At 35.3% G+C, this 16176-nt stretch overlaps 1 long non-coding RNA gene across 7 annotated transcripts in view; it reads right to left on the reverse strand.

Annotated features, from left to right (window-relative positions):
- Positions 1-16176, reverse strand: part of LOC118160278 — a 117994-nt gene that overhangs the window by 17843 nt on the left and 83975 nt on the right. For 6 of the 7 annotated variants that reach the window (XR_004747397.1, XR_004747396.1, XR_004747400.1 and 3 more), the window contains 4 exons: positions 8635-8732; positions 8016-8095; positions 5037-5196; positions 1352-4944 (listed from right to left, as the gene is read on the reverse strand). This is a non-coding gene — a long non-coding RNA (uncharacterized LOC118160278). Of the gene's footprint in view, positions 1-1351; positions 4945-5036; positions 5197-8015; positions 8096-8634; positions 8733-16176 lie in introns of those variants that run through there. The other variant, XR_004747398.1, reaches the window with a different exon arrangement.

Here is a 16176-nt window from a genome sequence, read left to right on the forward strand (position 1 = left end):
ATCACTTCACCCCAGAAACACAAGCACAAGCAGAGTAAACTCTTTTCAATGACCAGAAGGTCAGGTGGGCACTCTGTACAGTTACCAGAGGTGTGGGAAAATAAGTAAATTTTTCTTTATGGGGCAAACCTTCAGACCATGAAAACTGTACATTTTTAACATATCTCATTACTTTGCACTACCAAATGTCCTCCACAAAAAGTATGGGTACGACAGTTGCCCTGGTGATAAAATCTGCCTTTTGAAATTCAGTTCTGTGTTTCCTCATTGCATTTTCAGATTAATTTCTGATAGAATTCACAATACTTGCTAGCTTCTGCAGGCCACTGCAGAACCAAAACTCCTATGGGAGAATGAGCTGGATTCTCTTCAACAGTTAACAATTAATAAATTATTTACCAAGTAAAACCAGTATAAATTCACTGAAAGAAATGGCTTTGCAAAGAAAGCAACTTAGAAAGATTAATGGCACTGCTGAAATGGAGGACTTAATTTTTGGTCAGTAGAGCCCTTCCAAACTGGTGCTGGCATGCAGGAAAAGAGCTTAGTTTTCCTTTAAGATCCCACCTTCAACCATTTGGCTTGACATTTAACAGAAGTACTTCAACTTAGAGAACATTTGACTCTGGAAATAATTTGGAAACAATATACAGTACTGTAAAAATACTCTTCAGGTGAAACTGTAGAGTACTTTTCAAAGCATATTCTGCAGTAAAGATGAATTTCATATTATATTGGAGTGATCGATTGCAGTTAATCTGCATTGTTATCATTAAACTGGGATAAATGGAGAAAAAGAGTACAGTAGAACATTTGAAACTATCTAAGGAATTTTATTCCAGGTTTCTGGAAAGTAATTACCATATCCAAAGCAAATATTGAAAACATTTGGGGGCAAATGATGAAGACAATTTTTATCTTAACCAAATACAAAGTTGAAAGACAAGACCAGTTTATTCTCTTGGCAGTACATCCTGGATAGTCTTGGAAGCAATTCTATTAAAACATAAGAAGGCAAATACTTTGCCTTTTAATAGAAGTTTGAAGCTAACTTATTTTTACAAGGTTTTAAGACATTTTAGTTCCATTGCATCGGCACAAGCAGGTTACCATTTGTGTAAGCCAAAGTAAAACTGAAATAATTGCCACACTATGTCTGTGAATTTGATCAAGGTTAAACTATTCTGTGTACTTTTTGATTTAAAATACAAATTTAAGCTTAGAAAAAAAATGGTAAATATAATTCTTGCCTAATTTTCAACAGATGATGTCCTGAGTTGCCCTAATGAGAAAGCACATTTTAACAGACAAAAAAAAATCACACAGGAGAGAAATAATAAAGGAGTCCATGTACCAAAAATCAATAAAGTTTTATTAGTATACATTTCAGAAAAAACAATACAGAATGAAAATTGTAAATAGTTGTATCAGAACAAATAAACTTCCCAAAAATATTCCCAAAGGAAAAGAGCTAAACAGCTGCAGCAGTAAGGCAATATGTGGAATGGCAGCACTGGAAGGACATTGTCAGAGATTGGTTTCTGCCCTCAACACTGCCAGCCTTTATCTCAGTTACAGACAGAGAAAAGATTATGCACTTTCACGAAGAAATGTAAGCAGGGAAAAGAGAATTCTTTGTCAATCTCCAGATCATCTCTCAGATTTGCTCTTGAACATGGAAATAAAGAACCTGGCCCGTGTGCTAACAGGTTAGACCTTTTTTTTGTTTGTTTGTTTTTTTCATTCTTAATTTTCAAACAATTACAAATTCATTGGTTTTTACTTGTATTCATTTTGTTTTTTTATATTGGCTGTATTAAATTCTTAGTTTAGTGTTTCATATACAGTGTTATCTTTAGCAGAAAATGAAAGATGTATGAACAGTTTAAACACTGACCACATGTAAAATGGTTCAGCTCATTAGAAACTGAATTCCTCTCATCAAACTACATGGGTGAGGGATGAAGAAACAAAATGCAAAACATGGTAGTCAACGTGGTGACATACTAAATCATCTTCCAATCGTTCTCAAGAACTCTACAACTACAGCATGCTATCCTGATGGCCCCATCTGAGTTGATGATTTTTCACAATGTATTTCATGGCTTCCATCCCTACATGAGACTTTATTACTATCACATAGGAATAAAAAGCCATAAAACACTAGAGTGAATTTATCTTGATCAGATGCAATACTTATTTTCTTCACATGATTTCACCACCATTCCAAAACTAACCAATAATTTCATGCTACATTACTGAACGTTTTAAACTACATTTCAATGACAAGAAACACACTGAAATGGTTACATCACAAATTAACAGAGCTTTAGCCTTTAAACACGTTCCTACCTACGAGATCAGGAAACGATCACAACACACAGCCATTTAATCCACTGATAAAAGACAGGACACCACAGAAAAATATCACTTCCACATACATCTTTCAACACATAAGGAAAGACGAGAGACAAAAAAGAAACTGGTATAGGTTAAAGCTTTGAAAGCACCACTACCAGCATCTTATTAAAACTCTTTGCCATAGTAGCTTCCTGGCATGCATTATAAAAATGCAGAGACCATCACTAAGAAATCTTTAAGACATCTGAGCTTAAGTGAAGAAACAAAGCAAAATTCCCTACCTATGGCACTGAAACAGCTACTACCACAGAGCTGCTAGCTAATATGGCTCACTAGTCCCTAGGACTGCTACATTCTGGGCTATGAAAGATTTACTATAGTTCCAAAGTGCTTTTTCTCCTAATCAAAGACCAAATGAGACAAATTATAAAATACCCTTATTTTCTTAGCCTGACTATGATACTGAGTCCTGGTCTGAAAACAGTTATTTATTAATGTAATTACTATTCATCTTATTACTACTAATTGGCCAAGTTGAAACACAAGTCTCTACGGTCATTGAAAAGTCAATACAATAATTTAACTGCCATTTGAAAATAATTTTGCTTATACACTTGCAAGCAAACTAAACTGCATCAGAAATGTCTTCTAAATCTAAAAGCCTCTACATTACCAAAAATATTTTACATTTTCCTGGGCATGTACCCCACCGGCATGATACCAATATTAACTCTGATGTACTGTTGACACTAGAACTAAAAATTAAATCAGGTTTGATTTATATACTGCTATCCTTTCTTGCCTACCATAATCCTGTGTCTTGCATAATATAATGTTGATAGCATAGAAAAGAGCAAGAAATCACTAAATGAAAGGAAGTGCATAAATAAATTCAATTATCATGCATAAAACATGCAAATGATTTAAAGACTGCATATGAAACTCTAGTTTATATTCATTAATCTCAGGTTGCACTTTTGAGAGAGAAAGAGACACTAATTGGGTCCAGATTAATGCACTCCCAAACCTTCCAATTTGTTTTTAGGTGAAGGTTAAATGAGATGTGTTAAAATAAACACAGCTGCTCAACTCTCCAAACATCTTTCATTTGTGGGAGAAGGTAAAAACTAAAAAGCATATTGCAGGCTTAGTGTAATAGAATTTAGGCTTTTCCTGGGCTCCTCAGAACTGCCACTTACCCATTGTAGCTTCCCCACCCCCACCCTCCAAGGAAGAAAATTTTGTGCTGAAAACTAATCCCCAAAATATCAAGGTAGTCATTTGACACAGAGAACAGGGTGGGGAGCATTTGTGTTTGTCTAAATCCTGATGTGTTTTCCTCCCTACCTTACCCCAAAGAATGCTGTTGTGGGACCACCTCAAATGCGATGTAGCTGCTGTAAAAAGGGGCTTGGCCCAACTAGCATGTTGTTGTGGCTCGACACAGTGGGCAACAGGGACACACGAGAGGGCTTGAGGGCTCAGCTTTGCTCACCCAGTCAGCAAAAATGTGACACATAATGGGGCCAACCCCCCCCAACCCACTACCCACACGGGGCTTTGCTGCCCCTCTGCACACAGGGTGTCAGCCGAATTATCTGGGAGTGGAAATAGCACCCCCCGGCTGCTCCGTCCTGCTGGCTGGCAGCCCCTGCGTATCCAGGGCTGATCCTGCCCCATAAGAAACGGAGACATAGGGAAAGGGGAAGGTTTTTGTTTTGTTTTGTTTTGTTTTGGCACAGAAATGAAAAACAAGAAAAGGGCCAGTTCCTATCCTCTGGCAGAGGAAGGTTAAATAAAGTGAACAACAACAAAAAAAGGTCACCAAACGAATTTCTTGCTGAAACCAATGAATTTGGATTAGTGGCCTGAAGGGGAAAGGTTAGGATGTTATCAGTGACGTAATTTCTCTTCCCTTTTGTTAAAATGTATTGGAAATTAAACCCCTCCAACACAATGGGATACATTTCTACAGGGTGGAAGCATTTGAAATCTTACATTTCTGTGATTGTTTAAAAAATGTTTTCCTCATCAGCTACAGACATTACACCATGAAAGCACAAAAACACATACATGTAGACTCGGACATATATTCACATACATGGTTTCAGACACAGACCCACTTCTGCTGACAGCCTGACTCTGAGAGCTTTTCATTAAAATTAATTTTTGCACATTTGCAGTTGCTAAATTAGCTGCAATAAATAACAACAATAAGGCTGAAATCTGTCAACATCTTGACAAATATTCAGAGAGCTGTTTAGTTAGGAAATATGCTTATGATATTCATTGCTCCTAAAAGAGAAAATGATTATACAGTAACTAAACCCTAAGTAAGAGCTAAAGATATTCACCTCATGAAGCCATTGCTCAACTAGCCCCTTGGCACTTGCTGGAATTATTCGCAGCACGAGCTCTACTTTTTCATTTTCTGCTGACTCCATGTGGGTAATTTCTTTCTCATGATTAAAAGTGAGCTTGGCAATTCCTTCAAAGCATTTCTTTAGGTGTGGTTGGACATGGAGTGGATCCTTTGTCTCAAAAAGGATTCCTGAGAGATCATTTCTGCATTGAGAGAAAAACCTGAAAAATGATAAAAAATGAACTTTATAGGTATTTATACAAACATATTTTACACCTCTGCCGACAACAGACAAATGCGATGGACTGTTTACCTTGAAAAGAATAGCCTTTTCTTCACCAAATAATCATTCAAGGCCTTCCTGAATATCATCCAAAAGCGATTCTGCCTCCTCCAACTTATCCAGCATCTGGGGCTGCGAGATAACCCTTGTGGCATTGGTCTCCTTCACTGACTCCTTCGTTATTAGCCTCCTGGTGGGTGAGATAGAATACAGCGAATGTAATAACCATACTTCACACAACAGGCTCTCTCTCTCTTTTAAATTGAAAATCCCCTTATTACAAAACAAGGGGTGTTCTTTTTCTTCTACCTTTAAGTAGGACTGCCACATTCATTGCTTTTTACAAAAACGCAGCTGCTTTTTAAGCTACAGATAAATAGAATCTGCTAGGCGGTAATTCTGCTCAGTCTGAATGCATTATTTTCTAAGTCACTTTGGCAAGGGACTTTTTATTATAAACTGGAATGAACAAGGAAAGTCCTTTTCTCAACTAATTATGACTATGCTTTGTTCTATACTATTAACCTACAATGCCAGATTGATCAGCTATTTTTTGCTTCAGCCAGTTCAGTAAATTTACATGCACTTTCTGGAAAATTAGAGAGCTAATTATTAAGACTTTATAGACTAATGATGAAAATATAAATAACAGAGCAATAAAGAATGGTGTATCAATAACATTCACATGATTCCTTTGATGCACACAATGCAAACTTCCATCTCAACACCACTGATATATGTATGGGAGTTACGTTGACTTGATCTACAGAATTTTCTTCTCATAAAGCTTTGTTATATTGATATATAATAGTATTTGATTTTTTCTAAGAACTGAGAAAAAAAAGGCAAAGCTGAAATACAATTTTTCTTATACCTATCCCTGGTGCCCATTTTGTTTTCCTATTGTTTGACTTTCAATTTATAAAAAAATCAGGAAGCACAGAATAGAAAGCAAAGCTACAAAGACATTTAAACAGACAAAAATCAGGACTTGAATTACTACTGTTTCCACTATAAGACAATCTAGTGTGTTTGATTTGAAAGTAGATTAGTTTTTAGAGAAGAGTTTGATATTCCCTAGTAATAACACAAAGCTTTGCTTTGAGGTTTCAGGACCTTCAGTGATCCAGAATGCTTGGCTCTGACAAAAAAAAAGATATTCAACTACATTCCTTGTACACAAGACATTTTGTTCAATTGTTGTCAATAGCTCATAGCTACTGGTACAAGAACACACCAACAAATGAAATGTAAATATTTAGGTATCGCCACATGGTTTCTTTCCTTTATGCAACTGCATTAAGAAAGAGAAGAAGAGGGGGAGAGAGGAAAAGGGGAAGAGAAGATAACAAGAGAGTGAGAATCCTTTCTCTTTAATAGTTCAAATTCACTTCAATACTTATGAGTTAAAACCCATCAGAGTGGTAGACAGATCTGAAGAATAGGCTGAACAGATTCAGTCCAGTATTCAGAATTAAAAATAAGAAGCAATTTTGGAAACAACATGTCCAGTGATAGAAAGCTCACACTGCTGCCATCTTAATATCCTACTTGCACTCAAAATAATCCCATCCCTATGTATTTAACGTATTTCTGGTAGAAATATGAGGGGGGTTATTTATTATACATTCTTCAAAACAGCTACTGTAAGATGTACATACAGCCAATAGCGACTTTGCTTTGTGATGCTATAGCTTGCTACATGAGGCATTTCTCGGTCCTCTGATAGTCTTGGCAAACTATGGATAGTTTGGGGTTGCTGGTCTCCATTGTCTGGAGTTCAAACTGGATTCTGGAATACCAGAAGAAGCCTAATTCATGTAGAATTAAGAAAAGCAAAACTATTTTATTAAGAAATAACTCTACATGTATCAGTGGAGCTTCCAAGATGAGAGAGTAAATTAGCATCCAAAGATTAATTTAACCGACTATACTATAGACACCTTTTTAAAGGAGAGAGACCTCACCAGTTACTGTACTGTTTAGGACAGGGTTATATTTTCTTTTTGTGGTGATGTTTTGTGGTGTAGAGTTGTATGCTTTTATACACTCAAAATATGTCCTTTAATATTATTTTTGAAACAAGGGCACTATTTAGCATACTGCCAATTATCTTTTGTGAAGGAGTTTTGAACTGTTTGTTCAAAAAAACTGTTTGTTTTGAACTCTTGTTTTCATGACATGACCATAAGTACAGTCAAAAAATAATGGAGGACAGAAGGTTTGGCAATGTGTGGTACTGTTTTCCCTAAAGTAATTTCAGAATGAAAGATATTCTCAAACATTTAAGTGGTTGATTTCTAGGCATATTACTGGCCTTCAGATTAGTTTGTACTCTACCTTTAACATTGCTACAAACAATGGTGCACACTGCATTTTGATTAAAAATGAACCTATTTTATTTCAGCTGCACCAATTGAAGACAATGAAATAGTCATGTGACACCCAGCAGTCATCCTATGCCAAGTACTGACTGACAGCTCTTCATAAAAGCAATGGTTTTGATGAAAAATGATTAAGTGACTCAACAAATATTATAGTATTTTTAAAGACCTAGTTACATACAGGGACAAGATCTAAAAACTCCCTGTTCTGTACTTCGACCAGCTAACTATGTTTCCCTTCTCATCAGAAAGGAGAATTAAAATATGATGAAGATTACTTCAGGAAAAAGAAAAACATCACCACAAAAAGAAAAACATCACCAAGCCTCCATATAGCTACTGCTTTGCCTTGAATCTAAAGCAAGTTGCATATGTCTTCCAAATATTTCTCATATGATTAAAAGCAAATGTTTTATAGGTGCTTTTTGATATGCATGCACTTTGAATATTTTGTAGCCCTTTCAATAGCACATCAGATATAACTAAGCACAGACTTAATACTCCAGGGAAGCTACAGCAGTAAAGACCAATTTTTACGATTTTCCTTTGCCTGAAGTAAAAGGAGACTCTAGGTCCTAACCATATGGAGAATAAAATTTTACACAGTTAACATCCAAGAGCTTACCATTTCTCATCGACAGCTCTCCTTGTACTGACATGGATTTACTTGTGAACCAGAACTTGAAGTCACTACTCCATAACACCCTGCATAAATCACAAAAATGAAACTTCAGACATCTAAAACTGTAAGCCCCTTTACCGTACTATAATACTTTTATACTGAGTTGAAAAGAAAACTTTTTTATTTCCTAGATATGAAAGCAGTTGACATCAAAATACTCTCTAATAAACATTCTGCAAAAGATTTTCTTTACCTGCTTCCCGTTCTACTTCATGAAGTGCAATGAGGAACAAGCCATGCACAAATACCTGTTTGCCTTTCTCACTTGATTAATTCACTAACTTACTGGGAGGCTATGTCTCTATTGTTTCTGAGTTCACATCATAAAAACAACAATCAATTTAAGACAATGAACTTTAAGCTTTCTTCCCTGCCCCCCTCCCCCCCACACCCCCTTTTAGTATTCTATAGAGTATAAGTGGCAAAGCTAAGTCGGAAAAGTTTTAAATAATGAAAATCACTGAAGCCTAAATCACATACAATAGTGAAAGCTGAGATGTGAGATGGAGATGAAATCTAAAAGCTAATTAAATTCAACAAGAGCCTCTCAAAGGCAACATACCAGCTTAGCCTCCCATGCTAATATTTCGTTTTGAAGGGTGCAATAAATGGAGGGCCTTTCATGGCTGCAGATTTTACAACGTGATCCACCAGCTAAACCTGAGAGGGGAGGGAAAAAAAAAAAAAAAAAAAAAAAAAAAAAAAAAAAAAGATTAGATGCATGGATTACTGTACTGAATAGATGCCAAGGCCAAGATAAAAAGAATAGATAAGTTAGGGCTTCTCAGGAGCTAAATTTGAAGCCAACCAGCAAAACGGATTGAACCTTATTACCTCTAGTCACTGAGAAATTCCCTAGACAGTTGGATGTAATTTGAAAAGGTCAGAAAAAAATTTCCTTCACAGTATTATTGCTTCATGGTTTAAGGGTGTACATTTGTGAGATGCCAGCTCTAATCATTTTTATTGACTTGCTCTAGAGAGACAGACAGATGCACAGGGAGGCAAGACAGATGGGTAAGACATATCGTACCTTTGTTTCCAGTTCTAAAACATATCACAGTATTAGGTATGTTTTAATGTTAATCATTTCTGTTTGTCCTTTGTCATCACTGAGAGGAACGTGCCTTGTTTCTCTAAGTCAGCCACAAAAGGGGGGAAAAATTGTGCGTATTGAAAATTTGCTGCAATTTTCATATTTGACCTGAGAGTTCACTGAATTCCATGTAAATCTGAAATACATAACTTAAATTCAGTAAATGTAATAGGATTTTTTTGACAATTTTAGGTATGCTCAGTTGATTTTTATTTTCACTTAAAGAGGAGCGGTTCTCAATGAACAGGTTATAAGAATGGCCTTCAACATAGTGACAGTACAAGCTATGTTATCAATGTGGTTGTCCTAGGAAAGGAATAATAATAATTTTAAAAAAGCACAAACAAGCAAACAAACAAAAAAAAGACACACACACAAAACCACCCCAATTAAAAGCATTTAATTCTTTGACTAAGCATACACAGGGGCTTGTAATCAATATGAGCATTTGCTAACATTACATTTGCAGTCATTTTTTTTTTGTCATGCAATTAAAATCAAAGGAGATTTAACAACACAAAAGCAGAATTATCCATCCCAACCCCTAGAAAAAGTTTAATTAACATTAGATTTTCTTTCACTCACAAGCCATTTGTCTTCCCTTCATAATACAAACATGGGTATTCACTGTATCCTGGCACTGAATGCACTGCAGATGCAATTTTAATGGCCATTAAAGTATGGCTCTGCAAGCTCCTCCACTGCATTATATTTATGGAGCCTGCCTGAAAGATGACTAAAACTGTTTCCACTTGGATAAGAAAGCCATTTCCATACGGTCATGTTCCCTCCCCTCAAGCCCCATACATTCAGTGTAACAAGAAATTGCAGCAGAATAGTTGCATATCTATTCACTCCTCCAGAACTTTATAGCCCTAAAAGCAGATCAGGAAGGGTTAGCCGTACTGAGGAAAAAGAAGCACTGAGAATTGTTCCCCTAAAGGAAGCTGATGCTTCCAACCAAAATGGGACTGTTTCCCAGAAGAAAAAAATAATAATAATAATAAAAAAAAATACATGAACAGTTTAAACATATAACTTTCTTCAACAATTTGGGAAGATTTCAAAAGGAAGACACGCACACCTGCATATATGGGAGGCTGGGTAGAGTGAATCTTATACTAGATTAAGACTCTTCTACTCTTTTTTTAAAAAATCAGACTCCCACCATCTCCTCTCCAGGATGGTACTGAAACTTAATGGGAATTTAGTATTTTAAGATAACAGGTGTGTAAATCTACAGGAACCATCCCGTTTCTGTGGCAACAAAACAAAATCATTATTATTATTTTTTTTCCAATCAAAAAGACTGAGAGAGAAATTAAGTTCTGTCATCTTCCTAGTCTAAGCTCAGAGATGAGCTCATGAACCCTGCGAATCTTTCAGCCAAAAAAACAAAATGCTTATGGATCATGAAAATAGGCGGTGTTCAAGACACAAACATATAATGTCAGAGTCTTGGTTTTCCAAAGAATATTTGTCCAACATATTTTGATGCCATTTACAAAACAGTAACATGACACCTCATTCCACCTTTGCAAGACCCTCACTTCTTTTGTTTCCTCTATTTTCCCATCTCCACAAGAACAGTAAGTGACATTTGACGATCACACACCAAAGAATTAGGTAGCTATTTTACAGATAGCAAGAAAGGCTGGAGAAATGGATATGAGTACAGAATCGTTACTAAGATTAATCTCAATAAGCAGAGTAACTAGCTACTGTTTTTCTTTCTTACTGGTATTCCAACTGGTCCTCTTCTTTCTGAATGGGCTAGCTGACTTTTTCGTTCCCTTTTTTTTTTTTCTATTTTTAACTTAACAAACAAATATTCTCAAAGAAAACACAGAAAATCTTCTAACTTAGACTAATTTTTGCATCCTTCAGAATGTGTCAAATGTTTACTAATAATTTACTACTAATAAATCTCCTTTTCTTAAAGGCCACTTGGTGATGTGTAGAATTTGAACCTATTTTTATTATTTTTTTATACAAAAGAATTAAAGCACTCTCACAAAAGGCTACAGTTCACTTATTAGATGTAATGTTTATGTCTAATATACCAAATCATTCTTAAAATAAATTAGAACTTTTTAAAAACTTTTTTTATTAAAAAAAAAAAAAGTGGATTTATTACACACAAAAGTCCATCTTGCTAAATTCTCTAATGTGAACAATGATTTAGCTCTCAGATCCAATACTGTTAAAATTAACTTCAAACAAATTAGGTTTGGGAACAATGAAATACAATTAAAATACTGTATGTACCATAACAGAAACAGATAATATTTTATGCATGTTTAGTGTGAAGAAAGAAAGAAAAAAATCTTGTTTTTAAAGGCATTAGTTAAAGGATCTCTAAAAATATGTATAAGTACTAGATTTTTAAACATAATTTTTCATTCAGCATTTCAACTAGAATTCAGCGTTCATTGATCACATGGACAGACCAACCTGAATGTCATCCACAGCTGTTAACACATAAACTCATCTGTCATTATGAGATGAACAGTGAAGATACCTTTCCAACCAGCAATCACTTTAAAAGTACTCTCTGAGACACAGTCCTTAATGATTTGGGAAATACACTTAAAACTTTAAGCCTTTCAACTATTTTTCAAAAGCAATATTTAAAACAACAGCCAGAAAGAATCTTTCTCCAGTACATTGTTGAATTCCACCCAAGCTGTACACACCACCAGTAATAATTTAACAAAATTGAATCCCAAATTTTGTACATTTATTTTTTGTTATTTGAACTGATTTTGAACGCAGTACATACTTGTTAGTAAACTGCATGGCTGCCCTACAGAAGTATAACAGGGATGCAGCCGCGCTCTCATGCTATCTATAATCTCATCAAGCAATGTAAAGTTTATATAATACTGCACAGATACTACAGGTTTACTTTTCAATATTTCTATTGATAAAGATGCATATCTTGCTCAGGTCACAGATTTAAGTTCATTCTCTGTGGATTCAACTGTAAAAAATTAACTCCAAAATCATTTAAACCTAGTAGCAAAGGTAAGAAAACCTCTCTTTAAAGTTAGGCTCTCTTTAGTATCTACTGCGAGTGTAGCTCTCTTTAAAGTTAGGCTCTCTTTAGTATCTACTGCTAGTGTAGCTCTCAAAGAACTGCTTTCAGCTTTCTGAGCTGACAGGGCACTGGTTCCTCTCTAGCCAAAGCAAAACTAGATGGCACTAACATGCACTTTCTTTTTGTTGGATTCCTTTTTTTCATCAAGGGGAAACAACCCTCCAATTTTGTAATATATGTATATAAACATGTATATGTCTGTAAATATTTAATATCAATATTACAAATAAGGCCTAAAGTCAATGACCAGGACCAAGGAGTTACTGTATTTTGCACTGTTCAGAGAAGAACAGGTATGTTTCTTGCCCAGAGGAACTTTCCACTAAGTTAAAAACTATGGTGTTTTGGTGATTTTTCCTCTGTCCATGATTGGTGTTGTGTCATTATTTGTTAACCTACATTTGTCACTGACAAGCAAGCATAAAGCTTAAAATGGTACTGTTGCTATTTAAAGATCTTCATGCCTCTCCTCCATAACATTAACATGAATGGATTATTATTTTTCAGTATTTGTACTGCAGTAGTGCCTGTAGCCCCCAGCTCATAGCATCACATGGCAGTGCCTACTAGAAACTACCAAGTTCTTCAGCTTGCTCTCTCAGAGGTCTTGCAATCAATCCAAATGAAACAGCAGTTGGAAATGAAAGAGTTTTGAGCAAGTTTCAGGCAATGACTTGCCCCAAAACTTTTTATCCCTCTATCCACACAGTTTTGTAAAAGAGGTGGATGTGAGCTTACAGAGAAATAGAATGCTATTAAGTAAGGAATCAAAGTTTGCATTATAACAATGAAATGGGGAAAGAATTAAGATAGGGCCCAACATTCTACAACACACTGATGTTGTGTAAGGGAAGCTCAAGTTGTGTAGGTCTAAAATTCAAAGTACAACCATGGCAAAAAGATTTAAAAATAATTATAAAATATAACTGAAAGAAAAGCCAGGTAATGATAATATCAAGATTTTATTTTACACATCTGAGAGCTCATACACCTGGAAGGAAATATTTTCTTCCACTGGGAATCTGGCTAAGCCTTCTTTCCAAGAAAAAGTCTTTACCCAGAGAGAAAATTAACATAAAAATAGTCTGACATAAAAATGGTCTGATATTGCTCCAGAGACTAATAAGCATACAGAAAATTTGCATATAAGAGAAAAAGAACTTTCACAAGATTTTTGCAAAAAGACACTAATTCTGTCTTTTTGTGTTGCATGTTGCTCCCACTTTAACAATGGTCACCCAAAGTGGAATTGGAAAGAAAAATAAGAGTGGCAATGAGGATTTATATAAATTTCCTAGGTAATTTTTAGTCATTTTGGTGGGCTATGTATTTGTGCATGCATACGCATATGAGTACTCTAAATGGAGATGGAAGCACACCTTTTATAATATGCAAAACACAACTTTTCAGACAGACAGTTTCACTAATCTAAATGCACTTAAGCATATTTTTATCTAGTCATGAAATTTTCATTTCGAGTTTGCAGGCTTGGAAAAGCACTATCCAAAATTATGTATCTTTTAGTAGATACACAAATGGAATGCCCTAAGTTTATCAACATAAAAATGCCACACACAGATTGCTTCAGTTAGCATATATATACAAACATTGGAAGGAATCCAAACTAAATGCAAATATGTATGCTGCTTTTTCTACTTCTCACAGCTGATAATACAAAATAGTTCATTAATACTATAACATAACAACACTCAACATACTGAACCATGTGAAAAGTTGAATAGCTGTAATTTGATGGACAATATGGTACTGACTATTTTATTTCTGTTTTATATGGTTGTAAATAATTTTAGATCAAAGGTGCATTTTATTGTACTTCATGTAGAGAACTATAACAGGAATGATGTAGCCTGGATCAAAGAAAAGAGAAAATTTTATGAAATATATTTTCTTAGTGGATATAACTAAGATCAGTGACAACAAAAAGAATAATTTTTTGATAATCAGTCTTGATTTGATGCAATTTTTCAGATAACATGCAGTTATTGTACTTTCCTTTTTTTGTCATACATACTGTTGCAGTGGCTTGTAATTTAGACAAGGACTAAATTAATGCATGGAAAACACTAGATAGCAGCTAAATCTGAGCAGAATAAAGATGACTGTCTAGCAGAGAAAAGCATTTGGAAAACTTCACATACAACAGCAAGTGATTGAAAACATTACACAGAAATAGTTCATTAAGTGGTAGCTTGCAAGTCTTTTTGAAATCCATGCTGACACAAGACTTAGAAAACATTATTCATCATTGAGCATAGTACTTCTAGATGTCTACAGTAGCCTACTAGATTAACACAAAGGTTAAAGATCCTTTTTTTTTTTCTTCAAGTGCATAGCATCATTCACATACTATTAAAAATGAACAGCAACAGTAATAAAGCAAGAGCAGACAAAAGCTCATAGCCAGTAAAAAGACCCTAAAGTAGAAGGGAAATATGATAACGGGAGAAATCAAAATTACCTGGAGTACGTACCAAGAATAAAGAGAAAGAGATGGAGAGGAACGAGGTTCAAGATGAGGTAAGATATAGTGATGGTAAAGAAATAGAAATCAGTGTGAAAGTAAAAATAGCAACAGGACAAATAAGCGAAAAGGAGCCTGGACAAGGGAGATGCAAGGGGCCTGGAAGTGACTGGAGGACTTCCACTCTGACAGTCTTGGAGGAAGAATTTTTTTTTTTTTTAAACAAAGACCCTGCACAGCAATGGACACTTGGGGATGGAACATGAACATATATGAAAGAGAAAGAACATTTTCTAAATGATCTTCCTATTTTTAGAGTGCTACTTTTACAACATTATGGAATTAACTTTGAAAATAGGAAACAATTGATTTAAGTTGTGTAGCTTGCTTGGGGAATAAACATATTTACTTAGTTTAGGAACAAGAAATTGTGCAATTGATCTAAACTAAGACTGACTTAAAATACAGTTCAAGTAAGTAAATGAACTTTGCTTTCCTGTAAGTGAACTGAGAGCTGTTCCTCTAAACTTAAAAACTATTTCAGAATAAAAGCAGAATGTATCCAGAAAATACATGTTAAATTGAGAAAGCTATGAAAATGTCAAATACTATTTACAAAAGCAAAAATAATATGTTTTTGTCTTGCAGTCTATGAAGAGATTTCCCAATACAGAAATAACATCCTACTTGTTTTGAGAATCACAAGTCAGAGGTAGCCAACAGAGCCAATGCTGACACATGAATTGCTTTGAAGACAAGAAACACGTCACTGAGTTGGCAACAGCAGAAACTTTGAATACAGTGGAAATATCACAACAGAGGGGGGTGAATATGTGTGGTGTCCCAGCATGTTCACAGGGCAGTATGCAACACCATACAGCGCATCAACTTTCCTTATAGGTCATCTCTGTATTACAGATTCACAATAACACAGACTGCATATGGTGAAAGAGAAGACCATAAACATTTAAGGAGGACAGGAAGAGACACTTTCTACATTACTCACAGATTGGTCTGCTGCTGTAGAAGAGTAAAACGGAATTCAGTATAAACTGTTGAGTAGGGAGCAGGATAGATGTTCGAGACCAGGTTGGACGAGGCCCTAGGCAACTTCATCTAGTGGGTGGCATCCCTGCCAATGGCAGAGGGGTTGGAACTAGATGATCTTTAAGGTCCCTTCCGACCCAAACCATTCTATGTTTCTATGAACTAAGGAATGGAGCTATAAATTATTTATATTCTTCCAAGTGTTTCTCCCTATCCACCACTCTAATGACACTACATGACGTGGCAATGTAAACCTTGTGAAGGTGGTGATGAGTGAGGAGGAGCTACAATCTTGTTTTATTCTCTTCCCCCTTTAGTTCATGTGTGCAATTTGTTAGGTATATTTCATCAGAACCAAATATGTATACTTGAAGATGTT

Source organism: Oxyura jamaicensis, chromosome 1 (genome assembly GCF_011077185.1).
Source record: "Oxyura jamaicensis isolate SHBP4307 breed ruddy duck chromosome 1, BPBGC_Ojam_1.0, whole genome shotgun sequence".
Taxonomy (NCBI): domain Eukaryota; kingdom Metazoa; phylum Chordata; class Aves; order Anseriformes; family Anatidae; genus Oxyura; species Oxyura jamaicensis.